This window comes from Drosophila biarmipes, unplaced genomic scaffold, assembly GCF_025231255.1.
Source record: "Drosophila biarmipes strain raj3 unplaced genomic scaffold, RU_DBia_V1.1 ptg000008l, whole genome shotgun sequence".
Lineage (NCBI taxonomy): Eukaryota > Metazoa > Arthropoda > Insecta > Diptera > Drosophilidae > Drosophila > Drosophila biarmipes.
This window is the reverse complement of record NW_026114529.1, coordinates 2,771,417-2,790,247: the sequence shown is the minus strand read 5'-3', so window position 1 is coordinate 2,790,247 and position 18,831 is coordinate 2,771,417. Positions and strand designations below refer to the sequence as shown.

The window sequence follows — 18,831 nt, the reverse complement described above, 5'->3', positions numbered from 1 at the left end:
CAACAGATAATGCAACGTCGTACTGTAGGCGATGCCAGATATTTTCCCTTTATCGCCTAGAATTCCTGTCGAGTGTTTTCTAATAATGCTTGGAGACCGCAATGCCTAAGCTGCCGATGTTTGTTCTCAAATATGACGTGTGTTATTTCGTGAACAGCTCGAAGCAATATCAGATGTTTTTCATCAAAATTTAGACTGGAGTTTTGTAGCCGTCTTCCCACTCGCAAAACCTTGGTTTCGTCCAGAAATGGGTCTAACGAACGGTGTGGATCTGAAACCGCCACACAACCGTTCTTCTGCAGTTGAGCAATAGTAGGCTAGAACGCTCTTCCTTGTACGAGTATGTCTTGCATTATTCGTTGTAATGCCCTCGCTGGTTGTTTTGGCGTTAATGGTCCAGACTTTCTCCGGGAGTCCGTAAACGCAAAACCGTAAAATCCAAGGTGTTATTCATACCAATGTGTCAAATGATCCGTGGTGATTGATTTCCGTGGTCCAGTCAGTGACCTTGATTTGATTCAGAACTTCGTTTCCCTTTTGTTCAGTATGTGCTTGTCTGTGGTATCCAAGACTCTTGCCGTGTTGTCAAAAACGCCGGGCCATAAAACCACAACCTCTTTTGTTTAAGCTGTGTTCCTGAACATCCTCTGGAAGCAAGGTCTGCAGGGCTGTTCTCTAATGCCACATGTGGCCATTGCTCAGGATGCGTTAATTCGTGAATCCGAGAAATTCGGTTTGTCAGGATGGTGTGAATATAGACCGCTGTTGTCGGTCCAAAATTACACGTTTTTGATCCTTATTTTTAGTTCCTGTTGGATAGTTTCATATAGTTCCCTTCTGGGCAGCGTTTGTTTTGCTAGTAGTGCCACGAGTGATATCGCACATAGTAAGCTACTCACTATTGCATCGATGGAGAGAGAGTTTGGAAAGCATAGAGTGCGGTCGAGTTTTAAAATCGGTGGTGCAAAGCGCTTGAGCGACCAGCTGATCGTAGTGTGCGAAAGGGACTGTGGGTGCCATGGCAGCAAGCTTCGGACAGGGGGCAGGGATTTCATGAGCGGTTTTTGTTTAAAAATTATAAAATAAAAACTTAATCGCTAATATTTATTATTTTTCTATTATATAATTGATCAAAAATAGTAAAGTCCGAACCCAGGATATTGCGGGTAAATGCCCAAACTTCCTGCAGTACCGGGGACCGTGGACACAACACTCTGGTGCAAGCCTAGGAGTTGGGCCAATAAATAGCGGTGGTAAGCCGGAGCTGAGAAGTTAATGGATGCAAAGCGCTCCATCACAAACCCCATGCGGGATTAGTCGATGAAATTGACTATGAGAAGTCCTGTCGGCTGTGCAAGAACAGGAAAGAGCTGGGAAGATTGCCAAAAAAAATACCTGTGCAGAAGTGCTTACGAGTGGCATTAGCAAGGGATCAAGAAAATGGGAAAACGTTGGCTGTGCTAGCAAAAAAGGCGATGCGAAGGGCGCCGAAAAACGAAGCTAGCCAAGGGGGAAATATGCGGAAAAATCCTGGGACAGAGAGCACCAGCAAGCCCTAAAAACCTTTGAATAAGCCAGAGGAGTGGAAATAGGTGAAGCAGAAGGGAAGGATGCCCAAGGTACGACCGCCACGTATTGACGCGATAGTTATCGCAACCTCCTCTGGATGGTTTTATGCGGATATTCTTAAAAAGGTAAAGGCAGAACCGCAGCTGAAGGATCTAGGACAAGCTGTACAGACTGTCGGACGAACAGCCCTGGAGGAACTTCTAATGTTTTTAAAATAAGGTCTCCGACCCTAAAACCGCAGAGCTTCAAACCACAACGAAAACTGTCTGCAATCGCAAAAAGGAGAAAGACTGTCACCACCCAACAATGAGTGGAAAATGTCCTTACTTCAGGAGGGCTATGCAAAGGCTTAAAGGTTAATGAAGATTCTTCAGATAAACATAAACACCTGCAAGGTTGCTCAATCGTTGCTGGAGTAAAATGTCATCGGGCAAAATGTCATCGAGCAAAACGAAGACATGGCACTCATAAGCGAGCAATACAAATAAAAACTCCGCATAATGGCTAGCAAATATTAGCAAAATATCGGCAATATGGAACTGCGGAAACCCAAGGCGCCAGATTGGCTGGAAAAAAACGGAAAGTGCATCGCCAGTATAGCGTTCTATAGCTGTTACCGGCCGCCAAGCCTTACCCTCCCCCAGGCAAAAATCGCCCTGCCGTAATTGCCGGGGACTTCAACGCCTGGGCTACGGAGTGGGGCTCCCCCCGAAAAAATGCGAGGGGAAGGGCGCTACTGGAGAGCTTCGCCGCACTTGAGCTAGTACTGCTGAACTCTGGAACAAAACCGACTTTTTCTAGAGCCGGAACAAGTTCCATCATTGACCAGAGCAGATGTTGTTCGAGGACCTCTCTACAAACGGATACCAACGCTACAGGGAAAAAATACGAGCCCTGGAAAAATCCATAAAAGAAAGCAACGTAGGTGCTTTAAGAATATATGCGAAGAAATAGACTCCAACCCTTGGGGGTCACAAAACGGTTTCAGGCATTTAGTAGACCGTCGCCGATATGAGTAGTCAGCCTAAAAAGGATAGTTGAAACACTATTCACTGAGCAAGAGAGTATGGCGCGTACCTCACAGATCGTGAACACGAGGAGCATAAAGCTCACAAGAAATGAAGAAGTCCTCGAGGTTCTGAAGACAATAAAAGACGACAAGGCACCGGGACCTCATGGAATCCCGAATAAAGTACTAAAAATAGTAAAAAAAGCAAACACAAAAGAGTATTTTGACATGCCTAACAGAAGGTGTGTTCCCTAGTCGCTGGAAAACTCAGCGGTTGGTACCCATACCAAAGGGGGAAAAGCTAGCGGTTGGTAAAACTCTTGAAAGAACAATCCACTCCCGGCTAGAAGGTGCCCTTGTCGGAGCCAACGGCCTCTCTAAGATGCAGTAAAAAAGGCACTAAGCAGTATTGCATAGCGGCAACACTGGATGTTAAAAAAGCATTCAACTCCGCTAGCTGGCACCACACACTAAATGCATTAAGCAAACTAAATGTCCCAGTGAACATACAGCGAGTAAAAGCGAGTAGCTTCCAAAACGCTTTCGCGTTAGGAAGAACAACTTAGTTAAGATTTTGGTGTATTCTGTTATGGAAAGATTGCTTAGCGGTTGAGGAATCCACGACTTACAGAAGAGCTTCCAAACAGGCTAACAAGCCTACTTATAGTAAAACGGCATAAGCAGTACCGACATACCAATGAACTCAAATCCAAGTGTCAATTTTGCAAGTCAGATAAACATTTTCTTGATGAATGTACTTCCTTTGTAAATAGTCCAGTACTAGGTCGGTTTAAAAATTTTGCAAAAAGCATAGGTCTTTGCATCAATTGTCTAAGCTGGGGACATGGGGAGTCTTAACATACCAATCATCTCGTTATCGAGCTTGCACAAAACCCCATCATATAGTTCTACAGCGCTCTACCTCGACCTTTCAAGCCTTTTCTAACAATTTATCGCCTTCCGACAATTAGGTAACCCAATACTTACTTAGTGCCACCCTTAGTCAACCTTTACGGTAAAGAATCGATCACAACTAACTTGCTACTCACGACTGAATTCCTTCGAAGACATAGTTGGATGCATAATACTACATTTGATCTCAGGTTATATCCTGGAGGCGATAAGGGAAACATCAAATACCACTTTAGTAGCTACAAAAGAAAACAATTTAAATCAGACGCTATGTTGCAATTGGAGTCGATGATCGGAGTGACTCTATCGATAGGTTTGGCCGATAAGGCGATAGTTGGAGCAGTGGGATGAATCTGGCGGGCCATCTGAGGATTAATCCCGGTTTGCTCCGAGATTATCTTAAATGGCATTCATGTGTTCAATGACCCAATTTTGGGATTGGCGGGGGTAGAAGCGAAGATGATCAGCAGATATGGGTATAGTCGCAGCCATATTGCCGAACCACGCAGATGCAGCTAAAATAAAAGTGAGTTGTAGTTTGTTAGTTAAAATAGAGTTCGGTATTTATTATTAAGCATTTATAGGGCAACAAGGGTCCCGACACAAAGGGCCCCGGCAGATTTACTTGGGAGTTTGACTACATACTTTGCAGATTTACTTGGGAGTTCGACTAAATACTTCGATTAAGTCCTGAAGACGGTGGCCAAGTCTTGGTCTTGAAGGCAAGGAAGGATAGATCGGCTAGGAGGAAAATTAAGATAAATGATTGTACTTACCATATTCATGAAATGTTTGTAAAATCTACCATGTGTGAGTAAATGTCCCAGTGGGGAAGATGGAACCGCCGTAGTCGCGAGGAGGGGCGCCGTCCGGCAGAGTTTGGGTGGTGCCCAGCAGCATATAGAGGGTACCCATGGTAGGGAGGAAGCGCTTGGCCCGAATATCGTCGATGTTTTTAAATATTCACCTTTGTTTACGTTTTGTTCTTAGTGATTTCCGATAGTTTCAGTTATGCGAGACAGCGGAGTTGTCCATTTTTTTTATGTTGCAAGCTGTGGCATTAGGGGAACTCTGCCCTGAGGCAGACTGAGCTAGCGGCACTGCCACCAAAAAAAAGCAGTTCGTAACAGCTAATGAAGTTTAGGGAAATCGATAAGATACCTGAACTAACAAAGTCACATTTGTGCACCCTCGACCACATGATGAGTGAGGAATCATTGGCTGAAAACGTCTCACATGATTCTATGAGAAATGTATTTGTTTTATTATTCTGACTTAAAAAATATTTTCCACGCCTACTGTAACGCCCCCAAACGGATAAAACGCTTAAAACTGTTTGCCGCCCACATAACATATACCAAAATAAGCGGTAGGTTACGCTTTAGAATACTTTTTTTTGACCTGAGCAACCTGAGTAACGGGTCCTTGTTTTTTTTAAATATCACTGAAGTCAACAACAATCCCTAAAAATGTTACATGGTGTTACTAAAGTTGCTTTCTTATAACTGCAAGAGTATACAAACTTGCCGAAGTTAACTTCTTTTCTTGTTTAACATATAACCCCCTACGCATGGATATTACGTTTTATAATTAGTTCTGAATTTCGAAATTAATTTTATCAATATCGGACGTCTATATAATATAGCTGTTATAGGAACGACCGTAAAAATATTGGGAAAATAATATAAAACAAATGCTAGCTTTGATGTTTTTTTAGATATTTTTTTATTAAATTGAGAATATAATTTTTAAAATTTTTAAGAATTTCGAATTAAATGTAATAAAAATTAATCGACTCTTACATATAGCTGTCAATGAAACTGCCAGAGAAATAATGGAATAATTTTATTTTTAGTATCACTGAAGCTAACAACAATCCTTAAAAATTGAACATGGTGCTACTAACGTTGATTTTTGCCTAAATTTCATTCGGTTTGCCAAAGTTGACTTCCTTTCTTGTTTATACCCTTGCAGAGGGTATAATAATTTCAGTCAGAATTTTGCAACGCAGTGAAGGAGACGTTTCCGACCCCATAAAGTATATAAATTCTAGCCATGTCCTTCCGTTTCTACGCAGTTTTAAAACTATCGGGCTGAAACTTTCCCAAAAGTCTTCTTTCTATTGCAGGTAGTATATAAGTTAGATCGGACAACTATATCTTATAGCTCCCATAGGAACTATCGGGGAAAAAATTTAAAAAAAATTATATCTTACTTGTTTTTTAACATATACCTTTCTAAGCTTGGGTATAACATTTTTAAATTAATTCTGAATTTCGAAATAAATTTTATCAGAATCGGAAGACTATATCATATAGCTCCCATAGGAACAATCGGAAAATTAGTGGTAAAATAATATTGAAAAATTATATCTTCGGTGTTTTTTAACATATAACCTCCTACGCTTGGAAATAACATTTTTTATTGGATTTTGAATTTCGAATAAAATTTTATCAAAAGTCATCCGGACTATATCATATAGTTGCCATAGAAACGATCGGAAAATTAGTCGGAAAACATGAAATGAAAATTATATCTTTGTTGTTTTTAACATACACACTTTATTAGCTTAATAATAACATTTTGTAATTAGTTCTGAATTTCGAATAAAATTTTATTAAAATCGAACGACTATATCCTATAGCTGTCATAGGAACGATTGGATAATTGATGGGAAATAATATGAAACAAATTATAGCTTTGGGGCTTTTTGACATATTATCTTATAATATGGGGAATATACATTTTTATATTTTTAAGAATTTCGAATTAAATTTAATAAAAGTATTGATTATTCTTTACAACTGCAAGGGTATATAAACTTCGGCTTACCGAAGTTAACTTCCTTTCTTATTTTTATGTTAAAAAGCTCTACTTTACTTTTACACAAAGGGCGTTATTGCAAACTTTCAGTTTTTAAAGCGTGTATTTACCGTTAGCGTGCCCGCCTAAGACTTTTTAGGCGATTGAACAGGTCTTCTTTGGTTGTGAAACAAGGCTTGGAAGTTGTATAAGGTAATAAAAACTGACATTATTGACGGTCCCAGTATTGTTTTGCGAAAACATATGATTGATAGCGTCGGTGAATGTCCTTCTGATGCTAATCCTAGACAGATGTATCTGCGAGATCGATTTCCCTAATATTGAAATGACTTGGAGTGTGCTGAAACACCATGCAGAACTCAAAATGCATCGAGAAATGCAGGGCTGAGAGTTCAGCAGTCAGCGACGACATTTTTTTTCTGTGTAAAAACTTTTTATTGAGTTAGAATTCAAGTGTACAAAACACTCCCTGTTAAATCTTTCGACACAGAACCATTCGTGAATACGATTTCCATATTTTTGGTGGTTAAATTTCTTATTATACCCTTGCAGAAATTTAGGTCAGAAGTTTCCGACCCCATAAAGAACATATAAATTAAATGAAAATGATGTTCCCCCAGTGGGTGTGTGCGTGATCCCGCGCAGCCGTCCAGTCGATGGAGATATCCAAATGCTGCCCTAGGCTTTTAGGCGCGGTAGGACCCCGAGCGATGGCTGCTGTCAAGTTTGTGGGCGCGGGGGAGTAGTCACTCGCTGCGGACACTGTTTCTCTGGGCCGACTGTCCACCGGTCATCCAATGTAGAATTAGGATGATTATGTTGGGAGAAAAATATTTTCCTTTTCCTGCTGGCTGAAGTGAATTCAATTTTCGACTTAAAGCTTAACATAACATAATACTCATAGCGGCCACGCAAATATGCAGTGCTTGCCGGCTATGCATTTTTTTTTTTTTTCTTTTTTTTTTGTTAGTGGTGGTTTAAAGCATCGAAAGCCAACTCGGAGCTGTGCTAGCTTACCGAAGTCTGGGACTCTTACCCAGTAAAAACTCCACCCCCTCCCCGCTTCCCCGGCGGTACTGCCGTTAGGTATTACTTCGCCGGGGGGGGAATGCCCTAAGGGCTCTCTAGGATACTATCCTATTGGAATTTCGCAGCCTTTCTGCGATGCGCAGTTTTTTAAGAATTATTGTGGCCATGTTACATACAGCGGACCAATTTACTTCTGATTCAAGCATAATTTCCACCAGGTTACAAACGGCTGGCGTCCTCCCAACCCTATGCTCAGATCTCGACGTTCATTATTAAATCTCGGACAGACAAAAAATACGTGCTCTGCGTCTTCATTATCCGACTCGCAGAGTGGGCAGTGCGGATAACGTTCGTGCTTAAACCTATTCAAGTAGTATTTAAAGCATCCATGTCCTGTCAGCAGTTGCGTTAAGTAAAAGTCCACATGTCCATGCTTCCTTCCCAGCCATCTCTGCAGTTCTGGGATAAGCTTATGCGTCCATCGTCCTTTGCTACTATTAGCCCACCTCTCCTGCCACTTTGCAATGGTGAGTTGGCTGCACCTTTTTCGTAGGGATTCGACAGATTCGACCCCTGTGCTACCTGCGCGGATACCCACTGACTCCACTGCTAGCAGGTCCATCGGAATTACTCCTGAAATAACTAGTGCCGCGTCATGGGATACCGTGCGGAACGCACAGCAGACCCTCAGGGCACACAGTCTCTGTACGGAATCACCCTCCTGCAGATAACTCCCATTTTTTGTTGCTCGGGCCCATATGGGAGCAGCGTACATCAGCGTCGATGTGACAACGCTAACCAGTAATCTACGTCCTGGTTGCCTCGGCCCACGAGTGTTCGCCATAATTCGCGAAATTGCTGCCGCGGTTCTGCCTGCCTTGCCACTAGCGTACGCTAGATGTTCTTTGAAAGAAAGCCGGTGGTCGATCATGACCCCCAAGTATTTTAAGCTTGGGCGAGATCTTATGGTGGCTTCTCCAATTTTAATAGTGGCCGTTTCCACTTTCTGCCTGCTACTTATCAGGACTGCTTCGGTTTTATGAGCTGCCAAGGCGAGACCCTTAGAGTCGAGCCATGTGCTTGCTCGTTTCCCAGCTTCATTGCAGATTCTTTCCGCGTCTGGGAGTTTCTTGGCCGTAACTACTATGGCTACGTCATCCGCGAAACCAATGAGTCGTGCCCGTTCGGGCATCGTGATCCTAAGGATCTCGTCGTACATGACATTCCACAACAAAGGGCCTAGGACTGATCCTTGTGGGACTCCCTCGGTGACCCTGTGAGTAGATTGCCCTGTTTCTGTTTCGTACAGGAGCAGACGACCTTCGAAGTAGCTCGCTATTACTCGCTGTATGTACACTGGGACATTAAGTTTGCTTAGTGCATTTAGTGTGTGGTGCCAGCTAGCGGAGTTGAATGCGTTTTTAACATCCAATGTTGCCGCTATGCAATACTGCTTAGTGCCGTACAACCACCTCTTTCCCTCAATGGCTTTGTCTGCGATCTCACACAGTTTGCCAATGGCATCGATTGTGGATAGTCCCTTTCGAAAACCATACTGCATCTCAGAGAGGCCGTTGGTCCCGACAAGGGCACTTTCTAGCCGGTAGTGGATAATTCTTTCAAGAATTTTGCCCACCGTATCCAGCATACAGAGTGGCCTATACGGAAAGGCTCCTCCGCTGCCTTGTCCCCCTTTGGTATGAGTACCAACCGCTGAGTTTTCCAGCGACTAGAGAACACACCTTCTGTTAGGCATGCATTGTACATGTCAACATACTGTTTAGTGTTTGCTTTTATGGCTATTTTTAATACTTTATTTGGGATTCCATCAGGTCCCGGTGCCTTATCGTCCTTTATTGTCTTAAGAACCTCAAGGACTTCCTCAGGACTTGTGAGCTTGATGCTTCTCGTGTCTACGATCTGTGCTATACGCGCCATACCCTCTTGCTCAGGGAATAGTGTTTCTACTACCCTTTTTAGGAAGACTGGGCATGTCGGCGACGGTCTACTAAATGCCCGAAGCCGTTTTGTGACGAGTTTATATGCGAAGCCCCAAGGGTTGGAGTCTATTTCTTCGCATATATTATTAAAACAACTGCGTTTGCTTTCTTTTATTAGTTTTTCCAGGGCTCGTCTTTTTTCCCTGTAATATATCTGAAGTGCCCTAAATTCGAGTCTTCCTCTTGCTCGTTGGTATGCGCGTCTTGCTCTATGGCATTCTTTCCTGGCTTCCGCAATGGATTGGTTCCACCAGTATGCCGGTCTTTTCCTTGATGGGAGTTTCCCCTTCCTCTGCATAGATGCATCACAGGCTACCTTGGTGTAATCTGCGATGCGGTTAGCCCTTTTGTCTGCTGATCCGTTTGTAGAGAGGTCCTCGAACAACATCTGCACCATCTCCACGTCTAGCGTTTCTACTTTGTACCCTACCACGGTCTTTGGAACTCGTGGTGGGCCATTTGTGGACTTAATCGTGCAAATTATTGCCGCATGATCACTACCCATATAGGCGTCACTAACCTCCCAGCTGGAGCCCGAAGCCAGTCCAGCGCTCACAAATGTAAGGTCAATGATGGAACTTGTCCCGGCTCTAGAAAAGGTCGGTTTTGTTCCAGAGTTCAGCAGTACTAGCTCAAGTGCGGCGAAGCTCTCCAGTAGCGCCCTTCCCCTCGCATTTGTTCGGGGGGAGCCCCACTCCGTAGCCCAGGCGTTAAAGTCCCCGGCAATTACGGAAGGGCGATTTTCCCGGGCATCTTCTGCAATCTCTTCGAGCACATAGGCTAAGGCTTGGCGGCAGGTAGCAGCTATAGAAAGCTATACCATTCACTTGGGCCCTAGCGAAGCAATTTCCGCTTTTTTTCCTGCTAATCTGGCGCCTTGGGTTTCCGCAGCTCTATATTGCCGATTTTTTGCTACTATTTGCTAGCCATTCACCGGAGTTTTTATTTCTATATTGCTCGCTTATGAGTGCCATGTCTACGTTTTGCTCGATGACATTTTGCTCCAGCAACGATTGGGCAACCTCGCAGTGGTTTAGGTTGATCTGAAGAATCTTCATCAGCCCCTTAGCCCTTGCAAAGCCCTCCTGAAGTACGGACATTTTCCACTCATTGTTGGGTGGTCACAGTCCTTCTCCTTTTTGCGCTTGCAGAGAATACAGCAGGCCTTTGCTTTGCAGCCTCTGGCTTGGTGCTCCTTCGCGCCGCAGTTGTAGCAGCATTAAGAGCAGTCCTCCTGGAATCTGCAGTTCACCTTTTGGGTGTTATCTTTGACCGGATTCTGCACCAGGTCCATCCCAACCTGTGTTTTCCCTTTTCCATGAGACGCCTCCCTATGTCGGGCATAACTCTTAGTGTGGCGGTTTGGGTGCCCCCGTACGCCGCCCGTAGTCCTACCACCGCAGATTCTGGCTGTTCCACATCAAACTGTGACTTAACCGCACATATGACATCCGTTTTGTCCGTGGTCTCGTCGATGTCCTTCACCTCGATCAGCGTTGTCTCAGTCAGCGCTCTGACGTCAACATTGCTGCCCAGGACCACTTTCATTTTGCTCTGAAGCTCTGGGGTTTTTGGGTCAGAGACCTTGTTTAGAAGGATTAGCAGTTCCCCCTTTGCCGTTCGCCTGACGGCCTGTACAGCTTGACCTAGGTCTTCCAGCTGCGGATCTGCCTTTACCTTTTTAAGGATGTCCGCGTAGGACCCCCCACTAGATGTTGCGATAACTATCGCGTCATTTCGTGGCGGACGTACCTTGGGCTTCCTCGCCTTCGGTTCTACTTTTTTCCACTCCTGTGGGGGTTTTTGGGGCTTACTGGTGCTCTCGGTCGCAGCATGTTTGCCCCTATTTCCCTCTTTGCTAGCTTCGCTTGCCGGCGCCTTATGCATCGCCTTTTTTGCTGGCATGGCTAGCGTTTTCCCAGTTTCATGTCCCCTGGGTCGCTTGCTATTGCCGCTCGCGAGCACTTCTGCACAGGTTTTTTTAGCGGTCACATTCGCTCTTTCCTGTTCTTCGAGTATGCCTTGCACAGCCGACAGAACTTCTCTCTGGAGATAGTCGATTTCATCGACTATGTCCCGCATAGGGTTTGTGATGGAGCGCTTTCCGTCCATTAGCTTCTTCAGCTCCCTGGCCTTCGATCCAAGGTCAGTAAGCTGTTTCAGCACATCCCCTTGCTCTTCATCAGCAGCTTTTGGGCTGCCTTTCTCTACTATTGGGGGGGTGCCAGGCTGCTTGCCGATGCTCTCCGCCCTTTTTTCTGGCGATCTCGCCATCACATTGCTTTTTTTGAATGGGTCAGCTCCCATGTTGGCCCAGTCGGGTAAGCTGGACAGTGGCGTGTGGAATCCGTCCGCATTAGCCGGCGCCGCCAGTCCTTTGCTTGCTGGCGTACCACCGCCCACCACCAGTCCAACTCCTAGGCTAGCTCCCGGGGGTTGTGCCCCCGTTTAATATAAGAGAAAAAAGACTTAGTGATAAGGTTTAGAAGTTTTATATTTATAATTTCCCGCGAGAGAAAAAAAAAAAAAAAAAAAAAAAACGCCTAGTGTGTTCCTACGTGCTACGGCACGCACTTATGTGCTTGGCCTGCACCCTGTCCGAAGCTTGCTGCTATGGCACCCGCAGCACCTTTCGCACACTACGATCAGCTGGTCGCGCAAGCGCTTTACACCACTGATTTAGTGTTTGCGAACAAAAAGCGCGAGTGGAAAAATTGGCAACAACTAAACAAACAAACAACGAGTGGAGATAAGGAAGAGGAAAAAGAAAAAGATGCCTCCCCTCCCTCGCCCCTGCCTGGCCGTCAAACCTGTTGGGGATAAATTCCCGGGTTGTTCCTGGATACCGTCCACGACCTCCTGGCCACCAGCTGACGTCAAGGTATGTGTCCCGGTGCTTCAGGCCGGATAGCCGGCTGTTCCTTCGGGCTTTTGCTGAAAACTTTGCAAAATAGACGGAGCGAATTAAAACGCGACCGCACTCTCTGCTTTCACAAAACTCTCTTGCCGGCTATGCATGAGCATCCGGCCAAATGCAGTATCAGCAATTTTGACCGCTCCTGGGCTGCGGACATTCGGTCATCGTCCGTTAATTACTTAGTTAACTACTCCCCCCTCAAGATTGAGGCCGCCCTCGGCCGACCCTATTTCAGCAATCGCCCTTCTTAACTGGAAAGCAGATCTTCTGCCACCGGTGAATGCAGAACACATTGCTCCTGCAATAAGCGCTAAAATGTGTGTCTGATTGGTGTTGATTTTAATTCCGAACTTCTAAATGTATTCCAGGTTACGTTCACTCAAGCGATGAAGGTAAGGGAGGCTCAGACTAATGGTGATATTCAGCGATGGTGAGCTTGCTACTCCCGTAGTCCTCTTCTGGGCGGAGTTCTGATTCAAAACCAGGGTTTCATTTACCGTAACGCGCTCATTAAAAGTGACGAGATGCGTCCGTGTGTCCAGACGCTTGTTCCGTTATGTACTCGTACCTGCGCTGATTGATCATTGATGATGATATTTCCTTCGTCCACACAAATGATTGGATGTAAATCGCTTGGTTGGGTGTCGCAGTGCAACACCCGCGTGGTGCTCTCGGGCGCATGTGGTCTCCGCTGACAGTCGGCAGAAAGTGGCTCCTGGTGTTGTGGAGCAATTCTGGATCGCATGCATTTCCCCATTGCATTCTGCTATTATATTATCCACTTATTATGCGTTTTCGGGAACATTGTAATTTTCTTACATGCTAATTTAATTTTTGGGAATTTAACAATGAACTGCAATATGTTAACTGTCTGGGGAATTTTCACGGACGCTACGGATAAAATATCTTTTATAGGGGTGTCGGTGGGCTCCTCCATCCAAATACTTTCTAGGTCTGCGTGATCTAAAATTTTTGGGCTGACTATGTTTACTTTGGCAAGCGAAATTGCCATCATTAAATTTTTGAGTTCCATCGTCATCATACGGTTTCTAGAGAGTAATGTTTCGTATAAATGGCCAGTGTCCACTTGTGAACCCTTTTCAACTTTCAGGATTCGACTTTTACAGTTGACGTAAATTTATTACTTTGATTTTGTATTCTGGTATTTATTTCTATTTTTCTATTTTTTGAATTGAATAATTGTGTTTCTGTAAATTGTAATTCTTTCTAAATCCCCGGCCTCCGGAGGTCCTGCTACGACTTTTAATATTGATCCTAAAAAGTCTAGACTCCTGACTACCCTTGGGTGTACGCCTAACGAGTCGAGTAGGTCGCGGAGGTGAGCTGTGTCCACATTTAAAAGTTTCTTCATGTGTGACTGGGGGAACATATCGCTCATATTCTCTGTTTCTTCTACTACGCTCCTGTACTCTGAAAGGTTCTCTGAATGTCTACCGGATGCGAAGTCCTCCCACACTGGTATTCGACCGTCAATAATAGGGATGTATTTGGCTTGTGAATAGTCGGTGATGTGCGCCGACGCCATAGTTAAGCAGAAGAGGATTGGGATGATTTCGAACCTGTGGAATGAATTCGGAGCTATATTTTGGTTTATGACAAGGTGTCCCACCACCAACGGGAATTAACTTAACCTTAAAAAAATATTTTATCAGCTAAGCTTACTGCTAGTAAAAATTTGTGCCAAGTGGATAAATAGAAAAAATGGTTAAAAACCCTTTTTTATTTTATGTTTTCTTCGTGGACCACCCTCCTCTTGATGAGGGCCGTGGTCCCCAGGTTCGCTTCTACTGCACTCTGTTGTGAGTTTGTTGCCAAGTCTTTGGTTTGATTTAACCAAGTCTTTCTCGCCGACTTCGAACACCCTGTTTTGTCGGGAGACATTATCCCTGACCCTGAGTGTGTCCTGGTCCCTTATGTCGGGAGACATTTTCCCTGACCCTGAGTGTGCCCTAGGCCCTTATGATCCTGTCTTTTATTTCCGCTTGCAGATCGTTTGGGTGCACTTCCACCACGTCGACTAGTCGTTTGTTGACGACCGAATAAATCGACTTATACTTGGTGGTGGCTAACAAAATTAATTCCACAGTGTCGGTTAATCCTTTGTCGATTTTAAGGCAACACGCGAGTTCCGATAGACGCTATGGAGGGGTGGTGCATTTGCAGTGCTCACACCAAAATGGTTCTCTAACATGGTTAAGACTGTGTGCGAGTTCAATGATGGTTCAATATCGCAATAGACTACCCTAGCCCTAGGGAAAAACTTCATAAATTGTAATGTGGCCGGTTTGAGGTCTTCAATTGTCCTTGAAGTTGTTGCTGCACGACGGCAAATTTTGAAAACTTGTCAATGCTGGTAAGGAAGTATTTCTTATCCGTAAAAAAAAATCTAAATGTGAAGCAATAATCGTACGTGAGAGGGGGTCGGCGTCTCGCCAAGTCGTTTTTGGCTTTTGCGCACGGGTTGCAGTTCCTTACGATCTCGGCAGCTAACTTGGCCATTTTTGCAAAGTAGTACTAGGAGAGTACCTGCTTAACGTTTTCTTGGGCTGACCTGTGAGCCCTGTTGTGTTCAGCGGAAAGGATTTGTCGTCTCTCTGCAATTGCAAAAATGTCTTTTACGTGATTTTTGCAATGCCAAAATGTTGTGCCTGGAAATTGGCGAACCAATTCGTCCTGTATTATTGCGAATGTGCAAATCGCAATGGATGGCGTTTACGCCCTTAGGGACTATTACTTCTGCGAGCTCATCAAGTAATGGCTCTTTACAGGAGAAGCTGATCGCATGCCGTCTCTTGTTTCCAAAGAGAACAAAGCTGGATTTTAGTGGAAAATTCGCCTCCACCAGAGTTATCTGGTTTTGGAAGCAATTTAAGGGCTTATCCGTTGCCTCAATTGTGTGGGTCAAGGAGAGTTTAGTAGCTACGCACGATTCAGCGTCTTGCAACCAGATTTTCTTCACCGGGCTTCAGAGAACTAAACTGGAATGTTCCGTGACCTATGTCTACTAACAGTTCCATTTTCCCCTTTTAGGATATCAAAAATATGTCTAGCCTGACCTGACTTAAAATACAGACTTTGGTTCCGGTCTTAAATGGCCCTGACCTTTTCTGGATGAGTCATCGCGCCATCACTGGTGACTATGAACCCTAAAAAACTCACACTTTTTTTGAAGAAGCGCGTTTTTTCTACTGACACCCTCATGTTCGCTTTGTAAAGGTTGTTTAAAACCCAATCTAAATGTGTAACGTGGGATTGTTCATTTTCTGAAAAGATTATCACATCATCCACATATACGTAGCCGATTTGCTCGATGTCGACAATTGTTCTCTGAAATATGCTGGTCGCATTTTTCAGACCAAAAGGAAGCCTTCGAAATTCATATTTTCCCCGTTTACCGAAAAGGTAGTTTTCTCGCGGTCGCGTTCTGCGAGCATGATCTGGTGATAACCCGAATTAAGGTCCAATGTTGTGAAATACTTGGCCTTGCCCAAGTTCCCCAATATCATTGGAATATTTGGCATGGGATTCTTGTCGGTATTTGTTCCATCATTAAGTTTGCGAAAGTCTACTACTAGTCGCATGTTATTGTTACCCTCTTCGTCAGTGCCCTCCATATTGGGTTATTGTAAGGGGACACTGATTTCTGAATTATACCGTTACTCACCAGATTTTGTATTTCCTTGTTTACGAAGACGGCCCCATAGGGTACGGATATAATTTCGCATAAATAGGCTCTTCGTTTTCTGTACTAATGGTGGCGATCACCGAAGTGTTATACGGTAGGGCTTCATCTGGATTTGCAAAAGCCTTTTTTCCTATCCCTAAGCATTTTTAGAAAGGTACCACTTAACAAAGGTGGCGTATCTGAGCAATCTATATTGGAAACATTTACTTCAGTGCATATATGGAACGAGATTTTTTCGGCTTCCGTACCCCATTTGAGTTGGCCGGAAGCTTAACAGAGAGATGCCCCAGCCTGTGGTAACAGGTCTAGGCCGATTATTCTGTCGAGTGTAGATAAGTTTGGTAATACAAAAAAGTCGCCTTAATGTTGAATAGCGATATGAAACATTTTTCTTTGCTTGTGGTCTCGCCATGAATGGAATGAATTGTGAACAGGAAATTAACTGGGCGAACACCTTTTTTCTGTCAATCAAGAACTTCATTCGCACACCTGCTATTCGTCCGATGACGGGTAACAGGGATTTTTCCCTAAAAAATTAAATACGACTGAACCATATTCGCAAATAGCATCATCGTTTATTTCAGCTACTGCGCTGGAAGCAGTATTGACGTAAGATTTCCCTGCCTGCTCTGTGCCCTGGGTGCCGTGATTTATCCTTTGTTGCTTTCTTGGGGCGCCTGTGCGCTCGGACGTGGCATGCCTCCTATTTCTGTAAGTTAGAACTGGGGCATTGTTGCAAACCCTTGCAGAGGGATCGACTTCCACCGGCTCCGGTCAAAATAGATCTGCGCTTTAACTTGTTTAGTGTAATGCGGGTTTCTATTAGCACCTAACTGGGGGTCTGTTTGCAAAGAAATTCTATCCTGCTGACGCCTTTGCGGCTTCGGACTCGTTTTGCGATCCTTATTTCTTGACTTCTCGCAAAAGTGGTTGCTAGGGCTGATGGCATGTCTTTCGGCTTTGCCGATAAAAGTACGTCTGTAAGATTCCGATTCAGGCTTGATATAAAATTTCGTTCATATGGCATGTTTACTTTGTTAGTTAGTAGCGTAAGCTTCTCTACCTCATCGTAATAGTGTTAGGCCACCCGGTCTAAGATTGCCTAATTCTTATTCGATGATATGCATCAGTCGTTTGTCACTATATGTGAAATCGAGGCGACTTATAATCGCATCGAAAGTCAATACAGTTCCAAACGAAGACAGCACGGCTTGGCGGGGCCTCTGACTTTACTTCTTATAATAATCACCGCCTGATAATGGCGTGAGCTGCCATCGTACCGTCTGAATATATGGTAGGCAGCGGCCGCCGCTTGCCTCCAAGAAACATAGGACTCCTGTGCCGCCGCAAATTTGGTTCGTTGCATTGAACTTCATCCCTAATCTGTATGGCTGTATATACTTTGATTTCTGGAATTGGAGCCGAAGCTTGGGACGCGGTGGGCGCAGCGCGTAATTCTGCCACTTAGCTGGTCAATGAATCGATTGTCTGCTTTTACTCCTGTTCTTTCTGTAGATTCGCGGCGGCCTGTCCGGCTAAGGCATTATCGATAGCCTGCACTACAAACCTAAGCTGCTCGGGATCCATGAGGTCTACACCGCCCGCTGGTGGGTTTCTTCGCGTGTTTAATGGAGTAGAGGCTCGAATGAGCTCTTCGCTTTCTGACTCTGAATCACTAGCGTACTGCTTGCCACTTCTAATTGACAAAATGGTGAGCTCATATGCAGGTAAACGTACAGAAAAAATTAAAAAATGGGAAGACAGAGCTGCCAAAATGTTGGCTCGTATTTTGTCACAATGCCGAACGGGCATATATAGTTTGCTTAGTCAATTTTAGGTTAGTAAATAAATGTACCGTTGTTTAGAAAATAGTGTAGTGGTAAAAATATAAAAATAAAAAATAACATTATAAATATAAAATATATATATATAAATATCGAATAAATAAATGTATTTATCAAATACTTAAAATTAGAAAAATGAATGAATTTAACAGTAATATTTTTTTCCGTCAATCAAATTCTGAGTTTCACAAGGTTCAAGGCCATTTTATCTTCTTTAAAAATATATATGCTTTCGCAGATTGTCAAAAAAATATTTAAAGAAGGGATTCACTTACATCATTTTTATTGCCTGTGTAATTCCTTCCTGAAAAAAATTAAATTGGTATAGCTCCAATTAAATGAAAATGATATTTCCCCAGTGGTTGTGAGCGTGATCCCGCACAGCCGCCCAGTTGAAGGGGATAGTCCCTCGTTGCGGTCACTGTTTCTCTGGGACGACTGGCCACTGGTCATCCTCTGTAAAATTAGGATGATTATGTTGGGAGAAAACTTTTCTCCTATTCGCCTGAGTTCTTTTGTATAGAACTTGTGTAGTAGTCCCTCGCTGCGGTCACTGTTTCTCTGGGCCGACTGGCCACTGGTCATCCTCTGTAGAATTAGGATGATTATGTTGGGAGAAAACTATTCTCCTATTCGCCGAAGTTCTTTTCTATAGAACTTGTGTTTTTTATTCTCTGAATGACAAAATTGAACCTAATTCAATTTTCGACTTAAAGCTTAACATAACATGAAAGCTATCGGGCTGAATCTTTCCCAAAAGTCTCCTTTCTTTTTCAGGTAGTACTTGACTTTTTCAGTATATAAGTCTGAATCGGACAATTATATCTTATAGCTCCAAATGGATTAATCAACAAAAAAATTGACATAATTTCTTATATTGGGAATATCATTTTTTAAGAATTTCGAATTAAATTGATTACAAATCTGACGACTCAGAAAAACAATGAAAGAATTTTATTTTTTAATATCACTGAAGCTAGCAAATCCTTAAAGATTTAGCATGGTTTTACTAACGTTGATTA

At 43.7% G+C, this 18,831-nt stretch overlaps 1 long non-coding RNA gene across 2 annotated transcripts; it reads right to left on the bottom strand.

The window, feature by feature from the left end:
• Positions 1–3,314: 3,314 nt before the first annotated feature.
• On the bottom strand, positions 3,315–4,800 carry LOC122818763 (uncharacterized). Of its 2 annotated transcripts, none has more exons than XR_007765092.1 (3): positions 4,267–4,793; positions 4,136–4,205; positions 3,315–4,005 (listed from the first exon to the last, which is right to left on the bottom strand). It is a non-coding gene; the product is annotated as an uncharacterized LOC122818763 (long non-coding RNA). The 2 variants fall into 2 exon arrangements; XR_006368263.2 differs by lacking the exon at positions 3,315–4,005 and having other exon boundaries at positions 4,025–4,205; positions 4,267–4,590; positions 4,652–4,800.
• Positions 4,801–18,831: the final 14,031 nt, after the last annotated feature.